The sequence below is a fragment of the Monopterus albus genome, unplaced genomic scaffold (assembly GCF_001952655.1).
Source record: "Monopterus albus unplaced genomic scaffold, M_albus_1.0 scaffold95.1, whole genome shotgun sequence".
NCBI lineage: Eukaryota > Metazoa > Chordata > Actinopteri > Synbranchiformes > Synbranchidae > Monopterus > Monopterus albus.
Window position 1 is genome coordinate 932,243 of NW_018127975.1, and position 9,293 is coordinate 941,535.

Sequence of the window (9,293 nt, forward strand, 5' to 3'; positions counted from 1 at the left end):
TCTATCTGTGTATCTTTGAGCCAGCCGCACCGCTCCACAAAATGCTAATGACAAAGACAAAGCACCACTAGCAGGGAAGATAAACCTCAGCCGCCTGGAGCCTACGGTTATAACCAGCAGGACCGAGTTAATATGTAGCAGTAAATTTACCTCGTGATTGTTTTTGTCAGAATCTGCTGTCGATGGCAGCACAGAGGGAACACTGAGTGTATCTAAAGGGAGCTATAAACTGAAAGAAACAACTGCTACTGGGACCATGAGGTTTCACTCAGGAATTAATGGTCCTAAGCTGTGGTTGTGTTCTCTTGCATTCTAACGTATCATTTTCAGTGGTTATAGATGTTAAGTGACCACTAGCTGTGGTAGCTAGCCAGTGGAGCTAATGTGTGAATGTTAATCTTCCAATCTTTTCCTGCTGCACAGTAAATGGAGAGCTATTTACAATGCTCTCTTGCATTTGTATGTGTCCAAGGGTAAAAGGAAAAAAATACACTGTGATTAGTCTAAGTGCGATGTTTGACTTGTTACCAGCCAGTGACAACATTATAATGCTGTTTGCAGATTGATGCATCGCTATGAAAAAAGTCCATTACTTTACAATTGTATATCTATTAAAATTTTGATTAGAGCATTAATTATTCTAAAATGGTCCTGGTTGTGAATGTGATTGTGGATGGATAAATTACAGATAAATCTGTAATTTTGTTTTTACTTTTCTCAGACTTGCTCTTTGCATATATCACATATATAATTTCAGAATTTTAACTGTCATATTTTTCCATTTCCAATGTTTACTTTTTCTGTTATCAGTTTAATTGCCTGATTTTTGCACTGTCTTTTATGTTAGTAAATTTTTTGTAAGGTGTTTTTTGTATAAATAAACATTAAATAGAGATTGTTTGTTTAAATAATAGGTAAATACATGAAATTGTGCTTTTCAAGGTACTAAACAGCATCGTGACTGGACACTGTGTTGCATGTCAGGCTAAATGAATGAGCAGAAAAATATATAGTGTGACAGTGCAATTCAATAATTTCCATTTATTTCAACTCAAATGAACAAATTCTCTTTGCACTACTGTTTATAACAATAATGCACAAAACTGTGGAATAACCCATAAATGAACAAGATCCTGCTTGTTGTGCATAGAAGACCAGAGTTTAGCTCTTTCATGGCATGGAAAACTAGTTTATTACCCTGTTCAACTAGGTGTCATGCTAGAGGGTAGCAATCTGAAGTCCCTTGTAAGGGGTTGTCGAGGACACTCCAGCATAGCTCTGGCTATCCTGACAGCCTGTCACTGTGTGTGGCTGTGACAGGTCCAAATAAATTTGAGCCTGGCCCTCTAGGGTCCTGCATATCTGAACTCTTCAGGAGGCAGGCAGGTCCCTATCACGAGCCCATTTGCTGATGTGGGCAGACAAATTCTTAGGAGTAGCCTGAAGTAGGTGTCATGTGATTCAGCTGCCGTCAGATACGGATGGTGCTGTGCTTTGCTTCAGCCATTCATTATATCAAGAGTGATGACGCATTATCAAAGCTCTTTGTTCCAACTAAACAGGCAGAAAAGAAGAAGTCAGCAGTCCTGCCCACTTCGTCAAATCCTTCAGCCTTGTTATAGTAAATCTCATGGATCATCAGCCAGCACTTTGTGAGAACTCTGAGGTGCTTTTTCTACAGCTACACCAGTCAGCATTGTGTTTTCCTGTCTCACAGAAAACTGCCTTTGTTTCCTTTTCTCATACACTCAAAACAGTCTTGTGGAGCGAGAAGTTTATCATATAATTAGTAACTCAAATAAGATAGAAGGCATGGAGCTTTAAAATAAAAAAAAATGTTTCTGTTGTCCTTTATCCATATTGTTGGATGTACTGTTCAGATACTATGTATGTATGTGGGATGTCTGGGATACTGTATACAAATGTGTTTACTCTAAACATTAGTGTAATTCTTTAAAATATGATATGCAATTCAAATATTTATGTGATAGACTGGCGACCTGTCCAGAGTGTACCACACCTCTCACCCAATGTCAGCTGGGATTGGCTCCAGCCCCTCTAGCAATAAGACTTATCACAGGTGCAAGTAACCACCTGTGCTTTTGCTCCCATTTTATTTGTCACCCTGACATTCGATCCACTTTGTATACGCACTCAGATCTCTCCGTTGTTCAGGTTGGAGGATTTTAGCTTATGACTAAATATCAGTTAAACTATTCATGTCTGGCTTATACCAGGTATATATGTAACGCCTTGAACATAGTGCCATTTAGCATGTTTACATGCTAAACTAAACACTTGATAGCACCGCCACTGTACGCAGGCTAGCATGTCGATGTGAGCATTTAACTCATTCATCCTCACAAAGCCACCTGCATGGCTGTCAACGTTTAATACTATTTTAGAACTGCACAGCAACACTGTATGTGACAGCATTACTGTATACTATGTACACGTTGACTGGAGAGCAGCCAGGACACAAGTTTTCATTGTATGGAAATGCATTGATGGCATTTTAATCTATGTTTGAGTCCTTCTGTTGAGGATGTTGTACAAATCTCACCTGTACATTCTGGCTATGCTGTACAGATGCCTATAAATGACTGACTAATGATCTAAAGATGTACTGTATGTATATGTGCATGCAATGTGTCAAAAGCTCCCTTCTCAGAGTGAAAACATTCATGACATCCATTGCTTTTGTGGAAATCCTGAGGTGTAAATTTGCCAGTGCCTGAAGATGATCTCTGCTTGATCGGATGTTGCTCTGTTACGTTTTCTGGCATCTACAGTATCAGATGTTTTGTAGATTTTTTGTTTGACTTTTGCCTGAACTGTGTAATAATCCCAATTTCTGATACTGCAATATTTTAAGAGCTTAGCATAGGATCAATAAGGCATCATTTCTCATGAGCTATATTTGAAAAAAAATTGAGAACTGTATCAAAAACCCATACTGGATTTAAGACAAGCTTAATGTGTTAAGGTGAACACTTGTACAGAAAGAGGTCAGTTAAAGAATAAGCTTCTAGCTACTGATTTCAATTTCTTACTAAAATAATAAATGAAACTACACTAAATGAAGTCATCAGAAAGATGTACTGCTCTGTTGAAACACTGTAACAACCCTCATCAAAAATAAATTTGATGGATCAACTGGGGACAAATGCATCCACCTAAGAACAAAAGCATGCTCTGCTTCCTTAATAGAAAGGGATAGTTAATTAAAACATAAATAATATTGCATACTTATCCATATTAGTCCATGCATACACTGAACTGATACCTGTGTTCACTAATGAGCATCAATTTGTATTTGACTATCCTGACATATAATTAATGAACTAGTGAAATGCATTAGTCCCATTACTCCATGGCTACCAATCATCCACTGTCTTTCTGTCCAGCTGCATCATTGCTATTCTTTGCACATTCTTATTCGTAAATGAAACAATATATTTAAGAACAAAATATAGCGACATTGAAAATATGCTAATGAATAATATAGTGTGGCATCCTGTGTTTGTCAGTATAAACCATGTACAACCCTATTTCCAAAAAGGTTGGGACACTGTGTAATGTGTGAATAAAAAAAAGAATGCAGCGATTTGCAAACTGTATTCTGTTTAAAGAGTATTCTTTTCAAACCAAATCATTAACCTGTTGCTAATTTAGTAGTTGTGAGGTATAAGGTGATACAAGCCAAAATATATAAAATATACTAATTTGAACATTATCTATATTTGTACTGGTACCAAATAAAGATCAGGAAAAGGAATTTTGCTAAACATTCAGGTTTTATTTACAATCTACACAGAGTTCCAGCCATTTTGGAAACAGGGTTGTACAAATCTAAATGTGCAGTAGATCCCCAGTGTAAATTAACATTACCATTTTCACAACTTTGACAAAAATAAGCATAATTTTGGCAAAAAAAAAGTCTGTCCCACTTGTTAATGGTTTTTAAGTTCAAAAGCATTACAAAGGAGACATACTCTATTTTCTACTCAGGCATGCTGTCAAGAGCACAGTTACCAACACCACCTACAATGTGTGTGGGGAAAAAAACAAAAACACACATTTAAATGTAGGAGCCTTGCTGGACTGAGGTCAGACTCCAGCAAATTAAATAAGCACAATGATTCCAAAAAACAATGCATTATAATTAAACTGAAGAGAGAAAAGAAAATACACAAGATTCTCTCATGTAAGGCGGTGTCACAGAGAACAGTGCACAAATGCCAAGCATGGAAGGCGGACATGGTTCACAGCTTACACAATTACACACACTTTGAACACAACTGGCCTGTGTTCACTGGCATTCTCCATAATTTTAGGGACAGGTGTTCTCATAGTTTTTAGTCCCTCACTGCAAACAGAAAAAAAGAAAAAGTCTTCAGCACATATGTCACGCTCAAGTAGCGCACACATAGCATAGACTGTTCTTTGACACGCTCCCCCTGAAGTGAGCACCCTGCCAGAAGAATCTGGCTTATTCACTGAATAAAGCTGCACATGTCCCTGCAAAAAAATGTCTCAGCTGCATGTGGTAATATTAGCAGGGACTGCGGGTTATTGTGTCTGCACAGCCATTATGATCGTTTCAAATAACGACACTAGTGACAGGAGTGTTGATAATTAAATCTGATTCACATCCTGTGAGTGTCTCATAAATAATGTAAAAGATAATTTTAGCATGATGATAATAATATGGATTTATGCTGTAATGGGTTGCAGACAATTATATGCTTTGTCTTAGCTTGTGGATGGCTCTAGTCCTGGTACTCTTTGGCTTCAGGCCTGTGGCAAGCAGATAAATGAACTTATTCACAAAACAAGCACTGGATACTGGAGGAAATGTACAAAGAAAGAAAGAAAATAATACAGTTCCTCAACTGTCATTATTGGTCTGATCCACTAGATGGTGGCCTTTCATAAAGTTTGGGCAGCAAATGTGAGGCTCATTACTTTCCTCAACAAATGGACCTTCCAGGTCTTATTTCTGCACACAAAGACCTCAGGTCATCTTCCCCCCAGGTCCCATAAATATAGAATTGAAGAGCCTGAAATTACAAGGAAAAGGTTTCTTTTGATTACAACTGAAAATATAGGCCCTTTTTTCTTCTGTGTCTGTGAGCATTAGGGGTGTAAAGAAAATATTTTAAACATATTACAGAACTAACAATTCATATTGTAATGTGGTTAATGTACAGTTAACTTAATGAGGAGGTCACAGCAGATTTTACTTGAGAAAATTCACATCAGCTGTGTTTGGGTTTGCTCTAAGCTGATAATTTTAACATTTGCCCAAAAAATTATCTTAACCAAATCGTATCGTGTCAGTCATCTACAAAGGCCTCAGCTGATAAAAGATTTACTGCTCTGTGGCAACACTAGCAACTCTCATGAAAAATAGAATTGAGGGATCAACTGGGGACAAATGTATCCATCCAAGAACAAAAACATGTTCTGCTTCCTTTATGATGAAAATAATTTGTGGACAATTCATTGTAAATAATATTATATGCTTATCCATATAGCTCATCCATATTTCTACAGTTCATTGACACAGTGTTTATTTTAATGAGCGTTGCTTTGTATTTGACTATTTTGAGATACTATTAATTAAACACAGCAAAACATTAGCCTCATTACTCCATGCATATCTGGCTGCCAATCATCCATCATCTTTTTATACAGCTGCATCGTTGCCATTCTTCACACATTCTTAGTCACCATCTGTCACAAACTGAATAATTGAGCACCGTACCTACCGCTGTCTAACTTTTCCTTTAACCAAATACTGACAAAGTCCTGTGAGGGTTGTCCTTAGAAATCAACACCAACAAAAAGAAACTCTACTGCTGTTGTTAGGAAGTGAAATGTGTGTCTTTCTACCTTCAGGTTGCTGTGTAACAATCATTTTACACAGACTACAACACCTTTTTTTTATCTGGCTCAGACAACCACTGTTCAGCAGTTAAAGTGTTGGTGCATGTGAACAATTCTCCTCACCAAGACATCTTATGCCCAAGGAGTCTGTGCTAATCAGCCAGACTGTTAGTCTCTTGCAAAAAAAAGTGACTTTATGATGTCAGTCTGTGTTGATGCCTTCATCTGCTAGATTTAACCTGGAATCCCAAGCATACTGTACAGTATAATCAACTGTAGGCAACTAGGAAGCAGTAAAATGTTCCCAGTCATTAATTGTAGTTTTTAGATATTATATGAATGATACACATTTTCTGAATAATAATAATAATAATAAAAAATTCTGTAACATGCAACATGTATTCTTTAATTTGAACCAGGAGCAGCATTAGCATTCATTTAGAGTCGGACCATGTAGCAAAATTAAGCCCAATAATTACTCTCCTATTAGGTGTGTTCTTGATCTCTACAAATTCCTGGGGGAGATATCCAGTTATTTAGCTGCTAAACACTCCACTAATACTCAACAGTTAACTTTGTCTTTCTGTTGGGTTTATCAAGCTGTGAGACTGACCCGAATGTTGTGTGTCGTCAAACCAAAACAATGACCCAAAAATGGTAAAAAGCTCAAGCTGAGGGTAGTCAGGAAACAAGTATGTGTGTTGACCTCCCCGAATGACCCCACTGATTAGTCATCTCATAAAACATATTGATTAGAGCAGCTTTAAGGATTTACATGCTCGTCAAATGGCTACCTCATCTACTCATTTAAACATTTGTGGGATACAGTTGTATTAAACTAGGCTAAGGCACAGTACAGATTTGTTTGCTTTTGTATAAACCCACAAAATGCATCAATGAGACCAAGAAGTACCCAGCAGCATTTCAGTTTGTTTTTAATTTTTGAACAATGTGAAACATGCTCAAATTGCAATTGCTTCCTCTGCTGTCACTCAAACCATTTTAAAATCAATTTTCTGATGCACTGGAAGACTGTGAGGAGCCCAGCAGAGGAGAGAGATTTTCTCTTGTTTTGCTGCCGGTAAGAACTGCTGCAGTAGCATTGTTTGACAATTACCCGTACGTGCAGATTGGTGAGAAAAGACAGGCTAAGAACCAAGTCAAGGCAGCAGAAAATGAAAACAGCATGAATATGCTCTACAGGTTAAATTATTTACGTTGTTCTCAACTGGACTGTCTAGGTAACTTATCAAAAATATAACTATGTCAAAGATAAAAGTTTTTAGTAATGGAGCCAGGGAGGTCAAATATGACCAACTCAGACTTTTCTCTTTAAGCCTGAGAAAGTAGCAGAGGTAAATAAACCTCACGCATGAATTATTTAATGATGTTTCAGAGCTGCGAGCACAGAACCACCTCATTTTCTAAGGCCCTATATACCTAATGTCTATCTAACATCTTCTAAAGCTCTTTGTTTTAACTCATGGGTTACGGTACCTTATCATCATGACTGAACATGTCAAACAAATCAGTATAACTCTTTTGACCTTCAGGCTTCCATGTGCAATGTTGAGTGAAAGCAGCAGAAAGCTCTTTATAGCCGATCACTCGTGCTCTCTGAACAGTGTGGTTCTTCATAGGGCCGTAGCAGTTTCTCTGCAGAGACAGGCTGAGGGGAAGGGGAAGCTGCTGTGTGTATTTTGAGAAACCCCCGCCACGTGTTAGCAGCTGCCTCATAGACACTTATACCCTGAGATGTCAGGTCTGACAACGTATACAGAACACGGTTTGGTGTGAAATCCTCACTGATCAGGCTTAATGGAAAAAAATCAACCCTAATACACTTTAACACCAACAAAGCAGTCAGCGGCCATATCCTTAAGCGTCTTTTCATAGCTATTATGGTGTATAGTAGAGTTGCACCAAATTGATGCAGACCAAACTGTGTCACATTGACCTATTTGCACTGATAGGTACATTTCTACTAATTCTAAGAGTAGATGACAGGGCAAGCCCTCGTGCTCCATGTTGAAACGCTGCCTTTCCTTTGACTTTATCATCTGTGTCCTTTGTTTTCAGCTGCTGACTCAGCGGATACAGGGATACTAGTCACAGCTTGTTTGGTTGGGTTTTAGATTGTTAGCTATGACTCTGTGATATCAGCATAGTACCTAATAGTATCACCTAACTCTGACATTTTTTTCCACCTCAGTGTTGATATGAAACTCAACAATTCCTCTGAAATAAAATGTCAACACTGAACATGGAGAAAATGTATAAACTGGAGAGTGCATCTTTTAGCTGTTTTGGTTTTGTGATTGGCTGAGAAAAAAAAAAAAAATAGAGCGCTCCAGGTTGCCACTAGATTAACAGCTAAATCTTCAGACTGATTTTGTGAGTGTAGATTTCAAATGTATGTACAGACGTGACAATTGAAAGGAAAAAGCAACAGTGCGTCTCAGTAAGGTGTTGGGCCACCACGTGCCGCCAGAACAGTTTCACTGCACCTTGGCACTGATTCTACAAGGCTCTGGACTACACTGAAGGGATGAACACGTTTCTTCCAAACATATTCCCTCATTTGATGATGGTGGTGAAGAAGCAGCTGTGTAACACGTCGATCCAGAATCCCCCAGGTGTTCAGCTGGGTTGAGAGCTGGTGACTGTGAAGGCCACAGCATATGAGTCACATCATTTTCACAATTAGGCCCTATGAATGGGAGAATTGTCCTCCTGGAAGAGACCAGTCATTTATTTAGGTTTTCCCTTTAACATGTCACCTGTGTATATGTAAAAATATGTCTTTTATAATGAATGGTTTAGGTGATTGGGAAGAACATCTCTAAGTGGAGTCACAGTTAAGTCAACGATTAACATGCACAAACCCTGAAGTGCTAAAAAATTCTGGCACAGATATTTTCAAGCTTGCACAGCATTTTTGTGCTTCTATACTGTTATTTGTTCAGTTTGTGAATTAAATATGTGGAGGAGGCAGTCTAAACTGTGGGTCAGCTGACACCCTTAAAGACATATATAAGACTTGTGGAGAAAATCCTGATCACTACACACACCCAGAAGTTACTCTCTGAACTGGCTGCTAAACTTTCCCCCTGAGCAGCAATTGTCCATGTCACAGCCTGACAACTGTCAGCGCAGCAGGCCTCTAATGCTTTGTGCGTCTCCACATGGTGGCGCGGTATGAGCCTATACAGTAAGAACAAAGCTCCATATATAAATAGTTTGGAAGGTGATGGCTTTTCTCAGCCTCGCCAAAACCAAGAGAAAAAATGCACTACAGCAACCAGACACAATACCTGAGCTCACATTCTGTCATCTTATAGTAAAGGCTTTCTCTCTTGTAAAATTAAAATTTTGAAAATACAAAGTAACTGTAGCTCCGT